The 25597-nt window shown below is 36.6% G+C and overlaps 1 long non-coding RNA gene across 1 annotated transcript in view; it reads left to right on the forward strand.

The window, feature by feature from the left end:
• Positions 1-25597, forward strand: part of LOC115292808 — an 80430-nt gene that overhangs the window by 54318 nt on the left and 515 nt on the right. Inside the window, exon 2 of the long non-coding RNA XR_003909145.1 lies at positions 22924-22995. This is a non-coding gene — a long non-coding RNA (uncharacterized LOC115292808). The remainder of the gene's footprint in view (positions 1-22923; positions 22996-25597) is intronic.

Here is a 25597-nt window from a genome sequence, read left to right on the forward strand (position 1 = left end):
TGCTGCTATGAACATTGGGGTACATGTGCTCCTATGCATCAGCATTTCTGTCTCTCTTGGGTAAATCCCCAGCAATGCTATTGCCGGGTCATAAGGGAGTTCTATGGATAGTTTTTTGAGGAACCTCCACACTATTTTCCAGAGTGGCTGCACCAGTTTACATTCCCACCAACAGTGTAGGAGGGTGCCCGTCTCTCCACACCCTCGCCAGCATCCATAGTCTCTTGATTTGTTCATTTTAGCCACTCTGACTGGTGTGAGGTAGTATCTCAGTGTGGTTTTGATTTGTGTTTCCCTGATGATGAGTGATGTTGAGCATCGTTTCATGTGCCCGTAGGCCATCTGGATGTCCTCTTTGGAGAAGTGAAGTTTCTATTTTAAACTCTAGCAATGTATTTAGCCAAATCCTCAGGTTCCCTGGGTACATTTCTATATTCCAAGTTACCACAGGCAACAGTTTTAAGTTTTTTCCACCACTATATAATACAGATTGCCATTTTTCCAGGCTGATCTAGTAGTTTCATTGCCAGTTTTCCAAATTCCACAGTTTTCTTGCTGTTTTTCCAGTCTTCACCAACCGCAGGCCCAGAATGAATGCAACATGTTTCAGCTTTTCGTTACAGCGGCACCCCATTTCTAGATATTAGTTCATTTATCAGTTAGAGTTTAATGTATAATGAAGAAAATCTAAAATTGATAACCTAAAAAAATGTATTTGGCTTAATAAGCATACCAACTTAAAAACTATTTCATTTAACTCATTTTATTAGTGGATAGGTAGTTTTTCTTGTCTGAGGGTGTTCAAACGATTTCTGTCGGGCACCATCATATATCTGTGGGTAACTGGCTGGCAGGCTAGATGATCTAAAGTGGCCTACCTCATATCTCTGAAAGTGAATTGTGACAAAGGGTGACCACATTCTTTCTGTGTCCCCTCATCTTCTAGTACACTACTATGGGCTTGTTCCAGAGTCCAGCTCCAGCAGATCTAGGGTTCCCGGAAAGATGGATGGTGTCAGTGAGAGAGACTGAAGTTTCCTTCTGATCACCAGGCAGGCATCTCTGCAATGACTGAGACTCAGCTTTATTTATGGTTAAGTGTATGGGGAACAGCACAGAGGTGGCATTTGCCTTAGACAATGATTTCTGGTGATAAATTTCTTTGATATTGTAAAAATTCCCAGAACATAGATTTGTAGAAGACGCATGCATAACCATTATCAATAGTGACTGATGTTGGTGATTTAGATGCTTATCATATAGGGATGGAAGCCATCTTTAGCATTCAAATACAAGACAATGTTTTTAGCATAGCAAAGGCAAAAGTTAGTTCTTTGTGAGCAGGGGTCAATAGCCTATTTGCATAAGGGGAAGTATAAGAAAAACAGGATTCTCAGGAAACCATAATCACAAAAGAAAAAGTTCCTGTAATAAGTTCCTTCACAAGATGTAGTTAGGGCCAGAATAAGGGGACAATACCAATCAACAAGGTGCCCCGGGGGGAGTCGATGCTCAAGCAAAAACAACTGAGTCGGGTAGATATCTTTCATCATCTGGCAGCAGGAGGTCTTGCAAACTTGCCTTAACCTCACAGGGAGTATTCTCAACTAGTGAGTTCAGAATGGCTCCCAACAGGCTTGTTCATGTGGTTCTCTCTGGTTTCATGCATATCAAGCAAGAGCAAGCTCCAGGGCCCCAGTCATTTCAGGTCTCCACTTGCATCACATTTGCTGCCATCCCATTGGTAAAATCAGGTTACAGGCCAAGTCCACATTCAAAGGGCGGAGGAATAGATCCCACTCCGTGATAGGGCAGAAACCTCTGCTAGCTTACATCATGCACGTCATCAGAATTAGAAATAGTCCTTGAAATGTTGGTGTTGCTACTACAGCATGACCTATCCTATCCTCACTAATAGTCATTGGAAGTGAGGTTACCATAACAGATGTCTGAAATAGCTGGCATTAGTTTAAGGACCAGGTGATGACCAATTAAATTAATTTCTGAAAATGGAAAGATGGTATTTTATGTCGTGCAATAACAAATCACTTAGTAAAACTCCTTGGACCTAACTTGAAAGCTGGATGATAGGCTTTATGACCTTTTTTTTCTTTTTTAAGACTTGGTGAACTTTTAATTCTTGGAGAAAATATTGCAGAACTTAGTTATCTCTTGGTTATTATTGACTGGATGTGACTAGATATTACATGAAAATGATAAGCTCAGAAAGTAATTAGACTAGTTTCAAGCCAAAATAGAAGCTAATAAAAAAATCTGAAAATTTCTGGGTGTACAAATATTGAAGCAGTAAATTGCTTTTAACCTTTACAATAGGAGATAAAACCATGAAAATATGTGAGCAGCAAAGGCCTTTGAAATTCAGCTTTGAAGCACAAAGCAGATTAAGGGTGTAGCCATTTTTCTTATTGCTAAACTTCTTACTTGATTAAGATGATCCAGGAAAATATCTCAGAATAATGGTATGACAAGTAGTAATACATGTCAGTGCATAATATGATTCAGGATACATATCTGTTTTTTCCAGAGAAGTCTGAGGGCATAATTTGTGAAAGAGGCATTTGGCAAAAAAGTAAAAGATAGTAGAACTAAAAACCCTCTTTAAAAAATAATATGAATAGAGTGCTGTTAAAGAAACTATGAGTCTAGAGTTTAAATTTCCTGTGATTCCAGGAGCCCGAATGGCTCAGTCAGTTGATTGTCCATCTCTTGATTTCAGCTTGGGTCAAGATCCCAGGGTCATGGTCCCACCACTGTGGGATCCAGCCCCATATTGGGCTCTGCGCTGAGTGTGGAGCCTGCTTGGGATTTTCTCTCTCTATCCCTCTGCCCCTCTCCCTGCTTGTGTGTTCTCTCTCTCTCTCTCTCTCTCTCTCTCTCTCTCTCTCAAATTAAAAAAAAGAAGAAGAAATTTACAAATTGCTGTGATTCTGTGAAAATAAAAAGCCCTTGGGCTCCCTGCCTTCTGTGAGTTCAGAATCAGAAAGGATGTAAGGCTGGGCATATTCCTCAGCAGCCATAGAGGATTGGCCACTGAGGCTGAGAGCAAGGGAAATGTCCCTCTATCAGACAATTTAGCTGCCATTGACAAAATACCATGCCCTCTCATGGCCTTTGTGTAGAAAGAGATAGAGAGCAAAGATGCTAGTGTCTTTTCCTGTTGGATCAGGACCCCATCTTTATGATTTCATTTAACTTCATTTACTTCTTAAAAGCTACTTCTCCAAATATAGCCACAATAGGACTTCAACATATGAACTTGGGGAACCGACAAGCAATCAGTCCATAATAGCCTCCAAGAGTGCAGTCAGGGACCATAGACAGAAATGAACAGATTAGTCTCTGCTAAAAGCAAAATCAATGCCCAATTAAGACTCATTCATTACTCCCAGGAAAAGAACCCTCACATATCAACTCTCACAATTTTAGAAATGTTATAAATTGCTTTGTCTTTCCACCAGGAGAAATTCATTGTATTTGGTCTATCCCAGTGGTGTCATTGTACAAAACTGTGAGGGGACAGAAACGTGATTTATCAGATCCTCTGGACCAAGAGGAGACATTTTTGGAATGATGTAGAGACCACCACTTTTCACCCAGAAATCACACACATTGAGTGGACAAAGTTTGTGTTTTGTTCCCTTAAGAAGGATTTAAGGAAAAGAAGGGGCAAATGGAATATTCGGGAACTAGAGGGAAACATGAATAAAGGGACATGCCAACCACCTAATCCATGTGCTCACTCACTGTTCCCAGCTCCCTTGTGGGGAAGCATGGCCACGTGACCAGTTCTGACAGATGATCTGTGTGTAGGAGAAATGTATGCCAGGTCAAGCACTGAAGCCAGCTCTTCCCCAGTTTTAAGAAGATTGCAGGTTACTTGTGGTACAGCTAAGTGTCTTGGAGCCTCCAAAAGCATGAATGTTGAGTCGCTGTGTGGAACTGAGCCCTCACATTTACCCGTGTGGACCAAGAAGTGTGAGAAAGAACATTTACATAATAGTTTACCAAGGCCCTGGGTTGTATAATACAAGACTACAAAATGCTTGGTCTGTCTTATGTAACTAACTTCTACTGAGATTTTTAAAATATATTTTAAAAATAAAATATCAGGCAGGGCACCTGGGTGGCTGAGTTGGTTTAAGGGTCCAACTTTGGCTCAGGTCATGATCTCACAGTTGATGGGTTAGAGACCTGCGTCTGGCTCTGTGCTGACAGTTCAGAGCCTACAGCCTGCTTCAGATTCTGTGTCTTCCTGTCTCTCTGCTGCTCCCCTGTTCATGCTCTGTTTCTCTCTCTCTCTCCTCCCTCTCAAAAATGAATAAACATTAAAACAATTTTTTTTAATCAGGCAAGCCCCTTTTCCTTACTACAGTGAAATAACATTGGTAACTAGGAACAAGAGAGCAAAATTTTTAAATAACAGAAATTTTAAATATTCTGCCCTGGAATTAGAAAAAATATCAAACTATACCTGCAAATTACACTTAAAATAGTGGGAGCAATAACTGATCATTGTATCTGAAGCAACGTGGCCCTCAGAAAAAGTATAAGGATTTAAACAACTTTATTGAAAAACCATATGAGCAATACAAATCTGTTAACAATAAGCTGACATATAATCTGACAAGTTATAGGATATAAATATTCATATAAACAATAATCACTTGAAATACAATGCTCAATCTCAGTTGGAATCCAGGAAATGTTAATTGACAAAGCAAAGTGAAATTTTCAATTTATTTTACTAGCCAAAATTATAAAGATTTTTCAGTGTTGGTAAGAGCAAAAGATTATTAATTCAGTAAACATTCACGACACTACAGTATGCCTGGCTCTTGGGCTATAGTAGGAAATAACAGAAAAAACCTCCACGTCCATCAAGTTAATGAAATTATAATTACATTTTATATTTGTTAAAAGGTAAAATGTCTTATGAAGGGAAGTTATATAAGAAAGTGGGAGAAGGGCGCCTGGGTGGCTCAGTCTGAGCATTGGACTCTTGACTCTTGATTTCAGCTCAGGTCACGATCCAAGGGGTGAAGGATTGAGCCCTGTGTCGGGTTATGTGCTGAGCATGAAGCCTGCTTAAGATTCTTTCTCTCTCCCTCTGCCTCTCTCCCCTGCTGGTGCCCCCCCCTCTTTCTCTCTCTCAAATAAAAATAAGAAACAAAAAAACAAATAAAGAGTGTGGGAGAAAAAATTACTAATTAGAAAATGGCAAATTATATTTTAATATATATCCAGGGGTGATGTTGATAATAATTAAGTCCTTTGGCCATCCAGAAGAGCTGCTATCTACGGCAATGGTGCAAGATCTGAAGGCCTTCCTTTAGGCTCAGTGTTCACTTTGTAGGAGCTGGGTCATGGGACCTCTTAGGGAGAGGGAAGTTAGCTGGGGGAAGAAAATGAGCCTGAGGTAAATGCTACTAACTGTACAAGTATGGAATTATTTCCACATTTCTGAAAGTGCCATGAATATATCAGACTATCAGTATTAAACTTTAAGAAGATCAACTATGATCTTCATATTTGGAAAATAATACAATGTGGGCAAAAATAAATGTGTTACAGCTTTATCTATACCTCAAATATAAAATATGTAACACACACATTTACACTTACACACAATGTGTATCTATATAAACTTTATACACAGGCATATTACCAGATATTACTGCTTGTAAATATACACAAAAAGCTAAAACTAGTAACTGATAATGGGAGATGAGGGAGGATAAGAAAGACAATTTCAATTAGTGACTCATTTATGATTGCAAGTCCACATTTTTATAAGGAGAATGAATTTTCTTGTGTGTTGCTGAATAAAAACATTTGTTGCATATATTTAATGTTCTGTCCCCCATCTTGAGAAGAAAATGAAGTAAACAAATCTCTAATTTAAAATCAAGCAAAATAAATATTTTCCTGATACTTTGTTATTAGAACCTTACAGATACTCAAGGAAAGTATACATGATTGAACACATATTTGCTGTGAGGTTACTGCTTTTCCCACATGTCAATGCCAATGTCACTTTTTTCCTTTTGTTTTGTTTTTGATGCAGGCAATGGTTTTGTAGCTCATCAAACACAATGAACATCTGTTCTTTCAAGTGTAGAGAATCCTACAGAGATTGAAGTGCATTTGCTGACAAATATTTTATGCAATACATCTTAGATACTGTCTGGACTATGACATGACATATTTTTCAGTTCTCTTCCACATTCATCTCATTTATATTCCCTATCTGTAACCAATATTAACCTCTAAGAGCCCAGTACATGAAATGCAAATGGAGATTTGCAAAAGAAAACAGATCATTTGGCTTTGTTAAGACAGGTTTTGTTTCTGTGGTTTGGTGATTATGATTACTATGTCTTTGATTTTGTTTTGGGGGCTTCACCAGGTGCATCTGATATAAAATACATGTAACCTTAGATATATAAATGATGTAATAGATTTCAAATTGGTTACCAACATGTCCTGTGAAATTCTTTAAGTCACCTAACTTCTCTGTGCATTAAATTTCTTACTTTCTTGTCTATAATGTAGAAGCAAATGTCAAGCCAGGAGGGAATTCCTGATTTTAAATTGCCAGTGACTTATACATACATTTTCTATTCTGTTCTATTGAATGTCTTTAGAAATTACATTGTAGTTTGTAGTTATTTCTTGTATTCTGATAAGTTCTGAGTTTATTAATTTTTCTGTAACATGATTTGATTCTATGATTACATAGTATTATGTTTTTTTCATCAGATTCATAGATACAGTTTTTGACCAGACCAATTGTTCTCATTGTTGATAGCAAAATTTTCTTTTTTGAGAGAGATAGAATGCAGCTGCAAATAAGAAAGGAGCAGAGGGAGAGAAAGAATCTTAACCAGATTCCGCGCCCAGTGTGGAGCCTGATGTGAGGCTCTATCTAATGACCCTGGGATCATAACCTGAGAGGAAATCAAGAGCCTGACGCTCAACTGACTGAGCCACCCAGGCACCCCCACAGCAAACTTTTCTTTAATATTATTTACATTTCTCAAATATTTATTTGTCTTTTGTTGTGCTTTCATATTTGAGAGTAGCACTATGAGAAGTAATATATTTTCCTTGTAGGTGTGCTTGTGTCTTTATTCTTCTGAATTAGCTGCCTCTGGGCATCCTCTGAGCATGTGGCTGCCTTAAGCAGACTAAAATAAGGATACTCCTATGTTGGAGTATCTGAGGGTAATGTCACATTGTTGAATGGAGGGACATTTAGGTTTTATCCTTTTCATCTGGGTCCCCTGTAGAGGTCTGCAGTGAATTGGGTGATGTTCTGCTTTTTAACCATATGAGCTCCCTGTGCAAATATCTTGTTGTGGTTAGAAAGTAATTCTCACAGCTTGAACCTGGAAGGAAATGCTGTTTATTATACTATAGGGGAGGGGTAGTTCCAGACCCAATCTTGGTAGGTGGTTTGTTATTTATTTAACTATGTTAGTAATTCTCAAACTTTCTGGTCTTAGGGTTCATCTACACAGTTTTATTTATGTGAGTTTTCTCTTCTAATGTTTACCATATTAATAATTAAACCCAAAAAACATTTGAAACCCAAAGCTATACAAACCTCCATTCCATTAACCTTCAGAGTGATGATGTCACCATATTATGCAGTCTCTGAGAAGTTGTCCATTCTACATAGTGAGAGAATGAGCTTGAAAAAGATAGCAATTATATGAAGAATTTTTATTATTACAAAAATAGCCCCTGGAAAACTGTTTGAAAACAACTAAACTCTTATTCAGTGGTCTAGCTAAAGTAAATAATGCTTGGAAGGAACATGACATGTTTCCTGCATATTTCCTTTCCTCTCTAGCTTTGCTAGAATTTGGTCTGGAGCTCTACGAGTTATTACTGAGTGATACCTGGAGACATATGTCATCTTTCCTGCCAGAGTCCAGCTCCAGCTGGTCCAGGATCCCCTGAAGGAGAAACAGCATTGGCGAAAAATGAATTGAGAGAGAGCCCTGGGTTTCTTTCTTGGTCACCAGCTGGGCATCATCTCTCTGCCCTGCCAGGTTTTGTGTCTTTATTTATAGATTTAAGTGTTAACGTGACATCAAAAAGTGGAATTTTTACAAATAATTCTCAGTGATAAGAAGCTTTGAAAAGGGTGCAGAAACGGGTTTTTACAGAGGCATTTTTGCAGAACTACTCTAATTACAATGAGGTAACTTAAACATCAGAGGATAACAGAATAGTCTCAGTGAAAAGCAGATAACATACACGTTTGTTTGAACCAGTAGTAAATCTTACAACTAAGAAGATAGCAGGATGTTTTCAGTGAGAAGCAGATAGCAAACACATTTGTTTATAACAATAACGCTAAGATTCAGGCATAAACAAGGCTAGGAGGCATTCTGTCTGGCTCACAGGTGGAAGAGTGTATCCGTGCTGGTTAGTAAATAAACCTTTTGTCAACCTTGTTCTTTGATATTGAAGGTGTAAGCCCCACAGGCACCCTAGATGTGCTGGTCTTTGCATATGAGTTTAAGTTGTAACTACTCTTACCCATCCTCACAGTGGGCACCAAATTAGTATAGGTATGCCCAGTAACTTATGCCTGGCTCTTGTTTGTTTCTTATTTCTAAATTAGGCTATTTTTCCCCCGGGCCATAGTTAATAGTAAATCTTGTGTTCTTTAACCCCCTTCATTATCTATGCCTTAAGTTTGGGAGGCTCATTAGAAGAGCCTTTCGACAAACATCTGCAGTGCTTTGTTTAACTTCCTCTTTATTGAGGTGGGAATATGCTTCTTCCCATGAGGTATCTGTGTGGGGAATATCAGTCTGACTTGGAACATTGTGAGGCCTAATCAATAACAACAGGCTTAATTTCACATGAGCAATAGTAGCAGAAGGAGATACCATTTTCTACCTCTCATGGCAGGAGCCATGCACGTCTGCCATTTCCTTACTGTGACCATGTCATCCAGCAAGGCCGGTGCAGTTCCCAGCACTTTCTCTTTCCTCCTTTGCTTTATCCATGACCTGAAAATTGATAGACACATTGCTCATTTCATTGGTTCACTCTGAGCTTTGACTTTGTTGGGAAAGTGATGGCTAACTCTGTAGCAACCCTCTTTGAGTTTGATTTTGCTTCTCTACATGTTCCATCCAGTTTCAAGCCATCTGTCTCCTGCATTCTTTTGTGTTGGTCTCCTTTTCTCATTCCCATCTTTTGGCAGCAACCACAGATCACTATACTTTGCCTCAGTTAGAATTTTAAAAAAAGCAATCATCCAACATGAAGTTGATTATGATGGACTTCCTTCACTTAGCATAATGCCTTTGGGATTCTTGTATATTATGTGTACTGGTCATTTATTGCTTGTTATAGCATAGTAGTTGGATCCATTTCATTGATTTTTCATAGACATTTTGGTTGTTTATCAATTGTTGCTATTCTAAATAAAGCATTACATAATGAATACTTTGTACAAGTCTCAATGTGGAGAGGTTTTCATTTAACTAATTTATTTTTAAATGTATTACTTTATTATTTTGATCTTGAAGTTGCTTGCCATCTGTTGCAAACATGTAATTTTGTTAATATAGAAATAGAAGATAAAATAGAGATATTAAGTGCACTGATTTGAGACAGAACAGCTTCTTTTAGGTTTGTTTGTTTATGTATATATTCCATCAACCCAATGCTGATTTTTTTGGTCTTTAAAACTCATATTTGTATTTTCATGGTCTTTCTCATTCTACAAAGTATTTTACTTTATTTTACTCATTAATCAAATATTTGCTGGGCATATATGTTAAGCACTATCAGAGAGAAGAGATTTCAATGCATAGAACATGTCCTGGCTTAAGACACAGCTTCAATTGTGTCCTGTAACCATGGATATTATGACACAGAAAAAAGGCAAATTTTTGACAGTGTTCATTCTTAATTCTTGTTAGTTTCCTCCCTAATCAGTTTTTGGGGTTCTTTATTCTCTATTTGCAACTGGCCCGTCAAGTGGAATTTCACACAAGTAACTATTCTCTATGTAAAATATTCTCCTTTTCCTTGTTGGTTGGTTAACAAAAATTTCTGTTACTGCTGAGGCCTTAGAACTCTGATTGGAATCCTTCAGTCATAATCTATTCTTTTCAGTAAAAATGTGTTTTTAGCAACTACTAGGTTGCTGGAAACAACATATCCAGAAATACTGGCCAGACTTCTTAAAATCAGGGAAGGTCCTTTAGTTTTGTGCCATATACCAATCTACCAAGAATCTCTAAAAGATAGGAAATGATGAGTAAAGTGGACTGATTTAATAACTAAATGAAATTTGAATGAATGAATACTGAAAAACTATTCTCTGTATATAGGGGAAAAATTGCAATTTCTCATTAAGATATTTTAATTATATAATCTTGAGCAACTTGAAATGTGAACAAATAGAAGAAAAATTTACAAAACAATTTCAATAATAAACTAGATCTGATATCACTAGAATGATAGCATGTTGAAGGGCACCTAAGGAAGTGGATGTTACTATCTGAGGAAATCATCACTAAAAATGTCAGAACTCTGGTGCCATATTTGTCAATTTATTCCACAGATATTTAGAAGTTTTAACAAACCTACAAACTGAGGCTAGGTGTCCAGTTCTACTCAACAATGTATTATTATAATACTAAGATCTATTCTAATTTGAAATATATTCTATGAAGGGCTATAGGAATTGACACATCATATATCAAATTGAGAGTAGTGACTAGAAACTCTAGAAAAAGAAAGAAAAAAACTAAACCCCTCATTTTACTTCCAAAATATGCACAGTACTATAAAATTATATTTTTTAAATGTTTTATTAATTTTTGATACAGAGAGAGACAGAGCATGAGAGGGGGAGGGGCAGAGAGAGGGAGACACAGAATCTGAAGCAGGCTCCAGGCTCTGAGCTGTCAGCACAGAGCCTGACGTGGGGCTTGAACCCACGAACGTGAGATCATGACCTGAGCCAAAGCTGGAGGCTTAACCGACTGAGCCACCCAGGTGCCCCATAAAAATCATATTTAAATATGTCATATTAAAATGTCTTCCCATCCTGTTTTTTGAGTTAATGTCATTCAATTGGAAAATATTGGATGTCATTTTAGCAGGAATGTTATCAGTATTTATTATTATTATTATTATTATATATATTTTTTTTTAGAAAGAGAGAGAGATAGAGTGAAAGCAGGGGAGGGGTCAGGGGCAGGGAGAGAGAATCTTAAGGAAGCTCCACCCTCAGCCCATAGCCCTAGGCAGGACTCCATTTCAATCTTGAGATCATGACCTGAGCCAAATGAGCCACCCAGACATCCCTAGTACTTTTAATCAAAATATCTCATTGAACACCAAATGAATGAACCAACCAAACAACAAAAATATCCTTGCTTTGATTCCTATTTTTTGACCATCCTTGCCCAAATCCATCTTTTAACTGCTACAAGAAAAGAAAAAAGTATGACACTGTTTTCAGTGTGAGATAACTTGATAAAAATTGATATTGATGTTTGAAGATAGTGTTTTCCTCGTTGGTTTGAATCAGAAGCCAACAATTTTATATATGTATGTATATATGTAGGTGTGTTATGTATTTTTGTAAATGGAATCGGTGAGCCTAAAGTCTTTGATTTCAAGGCTACAGTATTGCACCATTATTGCCACAAGCTCTTTGTGATTTGTGCATAAGTTATCTGTTTAGAAAACCACATAAGCCGGGATAAATCCAGATATTTACAAGGTGCTTTTGTGGTTTTATGAGTGATCTCATGAAGGAATCTACCCTCTAGATCAGAGACTCTTCTCAGTCCTATCCAGTCCACTAATAAGCCCATCAAAGGCCCTCTTCATTGTATTACAGTGTTTTTGATCTTTAACACTTTGTTTTGGCTTTTTCGTAGGATTTTCATCTCTCTGCTTAAATTGCCCATCTGCTCTTGCATGGTGTCTATTTTATTCATTAGAGTTCATAGCATATTAATCCTAGTTGTTTTAAATTCCCAGTCTAATAATTCCAACACGCTGCCGTGTCTGATTCTGATTCTATGCTTTGTCTCTTCAAATTATGTTATTTCCCTTCTGGAATGCCTTATACTTTTTTTCTTGATAGCCAGATTTGAATTACTGGGTATAAAGAACTGCTGGGAACAGGCCTTTATTAATGTGGTGGTGAGGTGTGGAGGAGGGGAAACCCTACCCATCTCATAGTCCTGGGGTTAGAGCTCAGTCCTTTAGTGAGCTATGCTCGTGGTGTATAAATTTCACAATTGTTTTTTAAGGTTTTGTTTGTTTGTTTTGTCTCCAATTAGGTGAGAAAAAATATCTGTAGCAAACTGGAGTTGTGTATTTCTCTTCTCCCAACCGAAAGCTGGCTGGAATTAGATATTCTCTTTTCACAGGTCATTTTTTTTTAAGTTTACTTATATATTTTGAGAGAGAGACAGCACAAGTGAGGGAGGAGCGAAGAGAGAGAGGGAGAGAGAGAGAATTCTAAGCAGCGCAGAGTCAGATGTGGGGCTTAAACTCATGAAACTGAGATCAGGAGGTTCCTGAGGAGGAACCAAGGGTTGGAAGTTTCACCAACTGAGACACCAGGTGCCCCACAAGTCGGTTAGGTTTTGATAACACCACAGCAGGTTAGGCTCTGGTTAACTAGTTTCCCCTGAAGGCAGGCCCTGTTCGAAGAATGGAGTACTCGGACATTTCAAAATGATTCTTTTCCCCCTACTTCTACTTAAAGCCTGGGGGGAATTTTCTCCTATCTTTACATTGGAAATCTGGTTGAGCTTCTGGAGATTAATCTCACTATGTAGTGGGTACCCACCTATGACAGGATCCCTTGGAAGTTGAACCCTCAGAGCTGTCCACACCAAGCCTCCAGCAAATTGTCAATTACAATTCAGGTGTTCCTCCGCTGACACTGGTTGACCCAATGGTTTCACCTGTGAATCTTTGCTCCAGTAAACCACACATCCTATTTGTCTGTATGTCTCTCCATTCTTGGGGCTGAGCCTCTCTCTAGATCCAAGAAGAGTTATTGAGTTTTCAGTCTTTTCAAGTTTTTTCATGTGTTAGGACTGAGTGGTGACTGCCATGCTCCTGGCATGCAGACCTGGAAATTGGAAGTCACATTAATATTTAAAAATTATTTGAAAGGGAAGCCAACTCTTAATCTCAGTGCAAGTTCTTGAGATCAAGCCCCACATAGGGCTCTGCCGAAAGTGCAGAGTCTGCCTGGAGCTCTGTCTCCCCCTCTCTCTCCCCCGCCCCCACTCATGTTCTTTCTCTGTTTCAAAACAAATACACTTAAAAAAAATAAAAATTATCTGCAAATAAGAAAAATAGGAAACTAAAAAGATAATAGAAATCAAGAAACGATTACATATACTAAAAGTATAGTACTGAGTTCAATAGCTCTTTTCTAAAAAAATATTTTAAATGAGTGAATTTCAATATCTCTTTGCATTTATCTCAGAAATATAAAGTTGCCTGTTGCCATATTTATTAGTCTAACCCATTGTATCAACAAGAAAAGGCAACAAATGTGTTACAGAATCTGAAAAGGTATTTCAAAGGACTCAGTATTTCTAATAAAAATTCTAAATGACAAAAAATTAAACATTCTAAGTATAAAGCAACTACTGACTAGAAATCACTGCAAATATCCTGATGAAATATTAAAACCATTTTAATTAAAAACAGGAACTAGACAGGATATTTGTACCAAGATTATTATTTCATATTACATTATGACTTCTGGCAAATTTAATAGCACACACATGGAAAACAACAACAAAATAATAGCTCTAATGTATCCTATATATTTTTCTTCTAATTTTTCTGGAACAGCAAAGTTTGGCTCTTCATCACTCCTTCCATGTATCTTTCTGGAACTGAAGTATAAAAATCTATTTTGATACAATTTTTAATTCTACAAGGAAACCAAATGAGAAGCCTAGTTACCAAGGTCAAGAAGCCCTCTGTGCTGCCCAGTATCTCAAGCTTCTGGATAGTGTAAGATGTTTAAGGCAATAAGTTATTACTCTCCTTTGGTGATATTTTGCTTTTTCTTATCATTTTTAATAAGGAATGATTCCTTCAAACTTTTGGAGGAAATGACTATGATTGACTAGATTAATAATTATCTAATTATCAAACTAGAACTTGGAATAAGGAAAAAATACTGATTCTTCCTTCAACTTTACTTGGGTATTACTTTGTATCCTGTAAAATGAAAAAGCCTAAATATATTTCAATCATGTTCCTACTCTGTGGAAACTCGGTATAAGTAATGTATAAGTAATGCTAGAAATAGTTTATGCTATGAACTAATACAAAAAAATTTAAACACTGTAGTTTCTTCAGGCTTGCTCAAGTGTAGCAAACATTTTATTATGTCTACAATTTCCCAGTTAAGTTCCCTTAGACATCTGAATAAAAGTGTACATTTGAACAGAATGATGTAAGGAAAGGTTTTAATTGGTTTCTCAGTGGTTCTGAACCAAATTTTGATACCATGTAACTTACTTTAGAATTTAGAGAAATTCTAGGGCACCTGAGTGGCTCAATCAGTTAAGTGTCCAACTTTGGCTCAGGTCATCATCTCACGGTTGTACTGACAGCCCAGAGCCTAAAGCCTGTTTCAGATTCCGTGTTTCCCTCTCTCTCTCTGCCCCTCCGTGGCTCACACTTTGTCTCTCTCTGTCTGTCAAAAAATAAATGTTTAAAAATTTTTTAAGAAGAATTTAGAGAAATTCCTATTTATTTTATAAATCTCATTTGAAAGAGTGCATTTTAGGCCAGACCATTCATCTGATAAACATATGATGATCTGTAGTCTCTCTTTTAATTCTGTATATAATGAAGATGCAGTTATTTATTATTTCTGCATGAATAACTCCCAGTGTGGGGGGTTAGTGCATGTTCAGCTCTGATTTCTCATGGCAGTAACACGTTGTCCCAAAGGTGTCAAGATTATTAGATACACTATTTCATTTAATTATCTCTCAAAAATGCTGGATTATAATTTTTGTTATTCTTATTTTAAATACTGGGGGAGCTTAAAAATGTTGACGGAGATATAGTTACCACCACATAGTAAGTGATATAATTGAGATTCAAAAGCAACTGTGCCTGGCTACGAATCTTCCTCTCCTTTACACTCACTGTCTTCTAGTCATTGGTGGAGTTTCCAGACTCATGGGTCTTTGTTTCTCCTGCAGGCAGAAAGCAGAAAATACAGGGATACCTTTGTGTAAAGTTGGTGTTTTGAGGAAAAATGAAATGTTGGATGATTTCCTTTCTTCCTTCTTCCCTCCCTTTCTTCCTTCCTTCTCTTTTTCTGTTTTTCATTCTTTTTTTAAATTTTTTACAGTGTTTTATTTTTGTGAGACAGAGAGAAATGGAGCATGAGCCAGGGAAGGGCAGAGAGAGAGAGAGACAGAGGGAGACACAGAATACAAAGCAGGCTTCAGGCTCTGAGCTGTCAGCACAGAGCCCGACGCAGGGTCTGAACTCATGAGTCGTGAGATCATGACCTGAGCCAAAGTCAGAGCCTAACCAACTGAGCCACCCAGGCGCCCTTGTCTTTCTTTTTTGGGTTTAAACCACCCTGTCTAATTCCATTTGATCATTGTTTATATTTGGGTATTTACATACATACCAAATGTATTCCTTGTTTCTATTTTGGACATAGGGCATACCTTTGCCTAGAGAGCTTAGCCATGACAATAAGAAAGTATTCACGCACAAATAGAAGCAAAGATCTGGTAAATCTTGTTCTAGATTACACATGCTTAAAAAATTTATACCAATTAATTCTTAAAAGTCATGTCTTTTGACTTAGAAAAAGGAATCATTTTTTCCAGTGCCTCAGATCATTTAGAAGGACATATAAACTGTTTATAGTTTATATACAGGGAGGGGACAGTCCTTCTGGAGGCTCTGCAGAATCTGTGTAGAACCATAGAATGAGAAGGAATCCAATAGAAGTGTGTGTGTGTGTGTGTGTGTGTGTGTGTGTGCGCGCGCATGCATGTGCACATGTATGTGTCATGGGTATCCTTTTATGTATTTATATCTAATTATAGGAATATCCAGTGCTCCTCCTGGTGAGTGTCTGAATGATATAAACTTTTTCCCTATACCTACAGGTTCTGCATCAAATAGTTAAGGTTGCAGGGAAACATAAAGTGGGCCTTTGTTTTCTCATTTTCTCTTCTGAGTGTTAAATGAAGTACAAGAAACCAATGGCCATTTTATCTACATCTCTGTGCTGTGTGTGGTCATGTGTCAGCATGAGATAAGTAATTTCTAACAAAGGTTAGATACTGTAATATTATCTTTTGCAAATTGACTCGTTTGGTAGTCATATTTTAAACATCACCTACATGGTCGCTTTTTCCTATAGGTTCCATCTCAGCAACTAGAAGCTAGTAGCCTGTATGTACCATTTATAAGTTCTTCAAATAAAGATCAGTGAAAGTGTGTTTTTCATGTTGGGGATAGCCAGGTCAAAAATACAGCCAATGGGGGCACCTGGGTGGCTCAGTCGGTTAAGCCTCTGACTTCAGCTCAGGTCAGATCTCACATTTGTGGGTTCGAGCCCCACGTCAGGCTCTGTGCAGACCGCTCGGAGCCTGGAGCCTGCTGCTGGTTCTGTGTCTCCTTCTCTCTCTGCCCCTCCCCCTCTCATGCTCTGTCTCTCTCTGTATCAAAAAACTAAATAAAACATTAAAAAAAATACAGCCAATGATAACATGGTAACTTTTTCTCTTTCTTCCTATATAACACATTTAGATTGTTCTTCTTAGTTTATTATATCAATAGAATAAATATAATGGAAAATTCTACTGTCATTTTTCCTAATTTATGTTAAACTAATAAATACTCAGTTTGGAAATCAGCATCTCTATAAAATTACTACATCAGTAACCACCTTAGGTGGTCATTTTTTATTTTGTTTTCTTATGGATGATTCAATAATTAAACTGAATTATTGAAGTAAAATTTTTTAAAAATTCAAAATAGAGTTAAGCTAGTAAATTTTATCCTTATTCTTTAGGGGCATGACTTTTCATCATCTGTATAAGAAATAACTCTGCTTGAAAAGGAAACATTATTTAGGGAGAAATTAGTCATTTGGGAAGTTGAAAAGCAGACACAAGTTATACAAAGCAAATCCTTCTAATATTCATAGCGTGTAATACATAAGTATTCCCAACATACGGTAGCTTAAAGGAGCCATAAAATGGCCAAACCAGTGAAATAAAATCCTGATTATAGTCTTAGAATTTGTTTGCAGTAGCAAATAAAATATACAATAGATGAAAGAATGTTTTATTTATGAGAGTAAAATGAATAGCACCATAGGAAATAAGTTATTTGCCGTAGTAAACATCAAAAGGGCAAGAATTACAATTTGATATGTCTCTCAAGAAGTATGAAGCTCAGATAAAGGATATGAGTCTAAAATTGGAGAAGTGCATACTTAATATTAATAGAAGTCTCCACTCTGAATCCAGACCTTGAAGTGATATGTATCTTCCATACTATGCCTTAGGATCACTATTTCATTTATTAGAAACTACCATGCCTAACTTTATAAAGCTTAGCTTGTTTATAACAGAAGTACAAAATGCTTTATAATTCTGTGAAACAAAACAATGTGGAAGTCAAAGCAACTTTTAGAAACAGACTATGAGAAAAATAGTAACCGTTATATTCAGTATATATTTTTTAAATTTTTTAAATTTATTTTTGAGAGACAAGAGAGAGACAGTGAGCAGAGGAGGGTCAGAGAGAGAGGGAGACACAGAATCTGAAGCAGGCTCCAGGCTCTGAGCTGTCAGCACAGAGCCTAACGCAGGGCTCGAACCCACTAACTGTGAGATCATGACCTGAGCTAAAGTCGGACGCTTAACTGACTGAGCCACTGATGCGCCCTTTTAGTGTATTATTTTAAGAAACAAGCCTGAAATATTAGAATGCAGTCAAATGTGGTATTTTGTATGTATTCTTAAACTTAAACCATGACCCCTCCATAAAAATGACTTTTGGTAGAGGTGCAATACTATGTGCCAAGTACCTTTCTAATCACTTTATATATATATATTAATTAATTTAAATTTACCATACCTCAATCATATAATTACTATTATTATTCCATTTTTCCATTTTGCATATTAATGAGTATATACAGACTCTTGTCCACAGTCAGAGAGTAGGTAAGTGGCAAATTCAAGTGTGTCCTAAGTCAGTACTTAAAAAAAATTTTTTAATGTTTATTTATTCTTGAGAAAGATTGAGAAAATGAGAGAGATAGAGAGAGAGAGAGAGAGAGAGAGAGAGAGAGAGAGGGAGATGGAGTGTGACTTGGGGAGGGGCAGAGACAGAGAGAGACAGAAAATCCGAAGCAGGCTCCAGGCTCTGAGCTGTCAGCCCAGAGCCCAACTTGGGGCCTGAACTCACGAGCTGCGAGATGATGACCTGAGCCAAATTCATACGCTTAACCACCTGAGGTATCCAGGCACCCTGTTAAGTCAGTACTTTTAAATAAAAAGCAATTGACCTTCAAGTAAAAGTTAAAACATAAAATGTTTATAATTCACATTAATTATTTATTGCTGCAGTGCTAACTGCCTTAAGATAACAAGAAACATATTTTTTCATGTAGTTTGCGCAAATCAGAAATTTGTCAGCCTCTTAGCTGACTGGGTCTGCCTTGGAGTCTCTCATGATTTTTCAGCCAGATATTCAGTATCTGCAGGTTTGACTTATAGGTGAAAGGTTCACTTCCAAGGTGGCTCCTTCACATGGCCAGCTGGATGTAGGCAGGAAGCCTTAGTCCTTCACCTAGTTCCCTATAGTTCTTTCCATATGACTGCTGAAGTATATGACATGGCAGCTGGCTTCCCCCAATTTGAAAAATCCAAGTCACAAAAGCAGAAGTCATGATGCCTTTTATGATCTAGCTTCAGAAATTACATACTGTCACTTAAGCAATATCCTACTGATCATAAAGTCTATGGCCATTAGACCTAGGAGGTGAAGATCATTGAAGGCCATCTTGGAGACAAAGCTATATCAAACAAGAATGGTCTTTTAAGTAAAAAACTGTACTTTTAGTCTTCCAGTGGAGGTTATTTCCATTTGATTTGTCTATACAATATTAGAAAAAAATCAGTTTCATTACCAACAGGATGGTGGGTACAGAGTTTTCTTATAATAGGAATGGAGAATGAGGAGGCTATTGAAAGCGCTCTCCATAGTAAAGGGTTTGTAGAATGTCTTCCTGATTTTAATGGAACATGTTTTGAATAATAGTTCAAACAGACATATCCTAAAAACAACCAATTCTGCAAAATTATAGACTGCGTTGGCCTGTAGTTTAACTTCGAAGGAATTTCAGATGACAGCTTTAGTGATGTTTTGCCATGGCATAACATACATCATTACCTTTTTTTCCCTGCTCCACATTTACCTTTGCTGCCTACAATATGACGGATATAAATATAGGCAATTTTTATGACAACACCCTACTTCCTTATACCACTTCTGTATAATCGCAAGGATATAGACTAAGATGGTTGCATCAGCAAACTTCTGTTTCACACCAAACCACTCCAAAACTCAGCAGCTTAAAAAAAAAAAAGTATTCTATTTCATTAATTTTTCAGGATCTGATGAGCAGTTATTCTAATTGGATGGCTCTACTCATCTTCACTTAGGTTCTTCCATTTGGCTGTATTATTTTGAGAGTTGGATGGTGGCTAGATGATCTAGGTTAGCTTTCTTCGTATGTTGTAGAATGGAAGATATGCATCATAGCATCTCAGTTCTCCTTCTTGTTCCCCCCTCAGTGTGTTAGAGGCCTACACTTGTTTACATGGTGCTCTCTAGTTTCAAATGCACCAATAGAGGACATATCTCAGTTAATAAATGCCCGTTAAGTCTTTGCTTGACACATGTTTGATTTCATCCTATTGGCCAAAACAAAGTACATGGCCAAACCCAGAGTTCAGGGATGGAGAAATAGAATCCATTTCTTAACAGGAGCAGATGCAATGTCACATCATATAGAGGGGTACATATAAGGATGTAATATTCTAGAGTCTACCTTGTTGGGGGAAAGTTATTTTTTACATTCTTCAAAAATGCAAATTATGTTGACCCCAATTTCAGGTTTCAAAAGTCTTCTGTGAATGATGGAAACAAGCTTGAGGTTGAGGAGCTCATGATTTAAGTCAAGTCTAAGAGCCATGGAAGCACTTTGAGCGTGGCTCCTCCTGACACATAAACTTATATAAACTAAAGGATTAGTTACATGCCATCCACAAACCAAATAATGGGGGCAAGAACAGATAGTCTTAAAAGATCATTTTTTTTTTCGGAGGGTAAGGGGAGACTAGTAGTAGTCATCGGTCCAGAAAGTATTCTGAAATCTTACAGGACAAATATTTCAAGGTCTCTTAATCTGGGGGCAGAGGACATTCATCAGCCAGGGTCTGGTTCTGTACTCAGGTGGTATTATCTCCAGTCCATTGTTCTCCTTGAATATCGTTTTTACCTTTTGAGTTCTTGGCACCACTCTCTGAGATATCCTTCCTTTTTCAAAAGAAGTGGACTAGGTAACTAATAGGATTTCCTACCTTCTTTCCAATTGTATATGTGGGGATCCAAAGCCTTTTTTATTTTTATTTTTACCATTATAGCAAAAACTGTGTAGGTCTTCAAAGAATTTGAAAGACACTTTTTGCTATCTTGGTGACATATGAGACTGTTGTAACATAAAATGCTTAGAATTCTTAGAGATTCTTTAACTTAAAAGAGCAAGACTTTAAGACATATTTTTAAGCTCCTCAAAAGGCCTTTTATCTTTTATTTTATAACAGATAGCTACAATAAAAAGCCATTTTTATATTTGTATGGAAAATCCCTCGACCAGACATATAAATTCATTAAGTACCTTGCTAGTTTTTCCAATGTGACATGTGTTAATGTTAACAATCTTTCTGCCATTATATAACAAGAGTTTTTCTAGCCTCCAGTACAAGTTTTATCACTCAAGTGATCACTCATTCATAGACTGTCTTCACAAAGGTCTTCCAACTTTTTCTTAAAGTCTCCTGAAGATCATTTCAGATTCCAACCTGGTTTTAAAGCCAATGCCACGTGTTTTGGATCTGTATTATGGTGGCACATTACTGCCAGTTACCAAATTATGTTATGGCTAGCTCTTCCTACTTCACCAACTATCTCAAAATTTAGTGGTTTTAATAATAACAATTTAATTGTATTTCATAATTTTGGAGTCAGGGAATCGAGCACAACTTTGCTGTTGGATTCTTCTCCATGTGGCATTGACTGGGGTCACTTTATGATATTCAGTTGATGACGTTTTGATCTTGTGACTTGCTGGCAGTAGGTAGAAGAAAGGGATCATCTCATCCCTTTCTCTCTCCATTTAGTCTCAGGGCTTCCTCACATGGTCTTTTCAGAGTCCAGGTAGATCTACTACAGGGCATCTTGGCCTTCCCAAGAGTGCTAGACATGCAGAAGGCCTGAAGACATAGTGTCCCATGCTCTGTACTCTACTGATTCAAGTAGTTACAGGCCAGATATTATCAAAAGGAATATGAAAACAGACCTGTTTTTCAATAGTAGGAGTGTCAGAGATTCTGCAGGCATCTTTAATATGCCATAATCTGCAAAGAGTTTAAATTTTATGAAACTTGAAACTTTCCTGCTTTAATAATCTGAAGTTAGCGAGTCTGCCTGTTTATTTTCTTGGCATATATTTCCCTACAGTTAAACTGGGAGAAACCAGATTTCTTTGCATCAGAAGTAAGATAAAACACAATTGTACTATGCTAATCTGAGTCCACAATTATGTGCCAAGGGGGAAAAAAAAAACATAGCCTAGTTGTCTACAAGGTGTCCGGGTAGGCTGTGTGAGAAATTTCTCTGTTCTACCTTCATAATTATAATGATAAACACAACTCGTATGCGTAATGAGCCTTGTCTGGTCTAAGATTGAGACATTTTACATTGAAGAATCCCATCTTGTTTAGTCCAAAACCAGAGTGGGTAATACTTGGAATTTTACATGATAAGAAATAAGGTAATGGTAAATCATGTTAATTAACCTATCTGGTTAATTTTCATCTCATTGAGATCAAAATGATTACTGTAAGAACTGTGCCAAAGAAAGAATGCATTGCTAATTTTGTGGGACCCACAATGGAGACTCTGATATTTAGAAACAAGAACAGGCAAATGAAACCAAGAAAGGGTGGCTTGTATGATTAAAGGAATAACTAGGTATTTAGGATAATGGGCATGAAGCCAGAAAATTATTTCATGAGAAAATTATCAAAATTCATGATATTTCAAAACAATGTAGTAAGATTAGAAGTGTGTATTAAAGTTTTGAGCATGAAATTTATTTGTAAACTTTAGTAAAGCAGTTTAAATATAGTGATGGTGGAGGAAGCCAAATTGGAATGGTTTGAAGAATGAATAGGAATGGAAGAAGACAGTAAGAAGAGAGCACTTAATCAATGCTTTCATTGAAAGATGGTCGAGAAAATGGTTTGGAGTATGAGGAGCATGAGGGCCAGAGAGAACTTTTAAATTATTTTGGAAAACAACCAAGATGCAAAATGTATTTGTAAAATGATGTATTTGGGGAGGAGGGGAAAATAGTTTCATAAAAGTTATTAGTTGCCAAACTTTTCATAGGCAAATGTTTCCTATAGAAAGTTAAGTTTCTGAAAAACAAAAACTCCTATACCCACCAGGCCCCTCCTTCTGCATGACCGAGTTGGCCACAGTCCAACTTCATTCTCTTCATTATTTCCTCTGCTTTCTTTGCAGAGGTTTCTGCTCCTGCATTAGAAACACTGTTTTCATCACAATGGAGAGTAAGAAATCCATTTTACAGTAGAGGTAAGTACACATATATGCATGTATCCATAAAATATATCATAAAAAAACAATAGACAATTGACCCTTGAACAACAGAATCAAACTGCACTTATGTGCATTTTTTAAAATAAATACAGTACAGCACTGTCTATGTATTTTCTCCTATTTTCTTTTCTCTGGCTTACTTTATTGTAAGAATTTAATATCTAATACATGTGATATGTAAAATATGTTTTAAATAACTATGTAATTGGTAATGCTCCCAGTTAACAGTAGGCTCTTAGTAGCTAAGTTTTGGGAGAGTCAAAAGTTATACATTTATTTTCAGCTATGAAAGGGTGAGAGTCAGCATGCTAACCTCACATTGTTCAAGGTCAACTGTATATCCTTATACATACAATACATTTTGGTATTTTTATTTTGGTTTTGCAACACTAAAACAGAACCTTTTGGGAAGTTAGCCATATTCAAGTACATTCATAATAATACTAAATTATTATACTATTTCTTCACTCTCATTCTCCTGAGTGTATCAAGAAGTTTTTTTTTGTTGTCTAGAAATTATGTACTGTATAGTGACATCAGCTCTCTTTTGAATAATTGAGAATATAATTATGTGTTGGTTTTCTAAAAATTTCTAAGTTAGTAGGTTTAGGATATAAATATGTACATGTTCAAACATAATATCATACTTTCCTGAGCACTTCTGTGTTCTTACTAGCTATCTTCAGTTATATCTGTTATAATCTCTACAATCTCACTTTTGTCCAACCAATGTTAGACTACTGTATTAGTTCATTATAAGATAAAATGTATTTGTTCTATATGTCTCTAATATTTCAAAGTGCATTATGAGCTTAAAAGGGGGAAACTAGAAGGCTTGCTTTTTCAGTGAACATCATCTATGTCTAATGATGCAGAAAAAGATGAAACAAAAATATCATAGACTTTTGACCCATGAAAGAGAAATTGACTGCAGTGAAAATGGATAAATTGTATAAATAGTGAACACAGATATGGCAAATGCTTTTACTCTTTATGCTTTATAGATGTTAAAAATTATCTTATTACATCTTATATAACAAAATATTTTCTCTTAATCTTATGCTGACAGTTAATTTATGGCATCATTTTGAGATCAACTGCTTTGACTTTAAAGAAATCTGATTGAAATATTGTAAATGTAGACTTGATAAGCTCTTTAGGAGACCTACATTTTATTTTGTAATTTTTAAATTGAAAATGAAGAAACCATTGAAGCATCCTTACAGGGTATGCCATCATATTACCTCGGTTTGAGAAATGCATACAGTAGTGGAATGATTAATAACGTTCTATGGAGTTGACATTGCTGAATGGCTGCTTGATGAAAAGTCAGTAATGAAAATCATAGCACTGCTATTTTCCAACAATACTCTGGCTTTTCATATTTATGATTTAGCTGGAAACATGAACTGATACTATTCTTATCTGCAGAATTTTAATTATGCCTCACAAATGGATGCATGTATAGAAACTAGGTAGACACTCTTTTGCACTTTTTTGTTGGATACCAGTACCACATAATCATCAAAGAAATTATTTTATAGAAATGCTTGGAAATGAACAGAACTGTGCTAAAATATTCAAAGAGTTGAATAACCAATTTAATCTCAGGGTTTGTTCAGGTACAACTGTGTTGTCATTTGCACTGATGATAAAAACTCCTGTTGCCTTAACATAAATCAAGCCAATGGCACTATTTAAATTTTTTCCCCAAAACGCCCTCACCAGAGAAAAACAAGTTTCACTGAAGATTGTCCTTAATGTATCAGTAAAAAGTGCTCATTTTAATTTCATATAAGCCTGATCTTAAGTACATACTTTAAAAATGTTTTCTATGGAGCACTAGAGTGGCTCAGTGGGTGAAGCATCTGACTCTTGGTTTCAGCTCAGGTCATAATCTCATGAACCATGAGATGAAGCCCCTCATGGAGACTTCAAGCTCTGCACTGAGGATTCTCTCCCTCTCTCTCTATGCCTCCCCAACTTGTACATGTTCTCTTTCTCTTTCTCAAAATACATGCATACATACATACATGTGTACATACACATTAAAAAATGTATGAAGAAACCTGAAGTACAAATAAGACTTTCGTGCTGTATACTGAGAAAAGATGGTTGTATTAAAGGACATAAATTCCTCTGAGTTGAGAGTTAACGTAATTCTTTTTCCCATGAAAGAGTACTCTTACTTGAAGGAACAACTGAGAGACAAATTATGCTTACTCAGATTTGAGTATTTGACAAACATTTTCTTGAATGTGGATGAAGCCAGCCAGTTTCTTTAAAGAAAACACATAAAAGTATTTTTGTTAATAAAAAAATGATGCTTTAGAGTGAAAACTAAAATTTTGGAAAACTTTTTATCTGCTACCTTGAGCTTGATAGTTTCTCAATAGTTAAAGACTTTTCTGATAAAACTCATGGCAATATTAATACATGTGGCTATTTTGTTTTTTAATTTGAGAGAGAGGGCACACAAGCCGGGGGGGGGGGGAAGAAGAGGGAGAGAATCTTAAGCACCTCCATGCTCAGCATAGATGTATAAAATTATGTTAATATTTGGGAGAATCTGATGTTA

Source organism: Suricata suricatta, chromosome 5 (genome assembly GCF_006229205.1).
Source record: "Suricata suricatta isolate VVHF042 chromosome 5, meerkat_22Aug2017_6uvM2_HiC, whole genome shotgun sequence".
NCBI lineage: Eukaryota > Metazoa > Chordata > Mammalia > Carnivora > Herpestidae > Suricata > Suricata suricatta.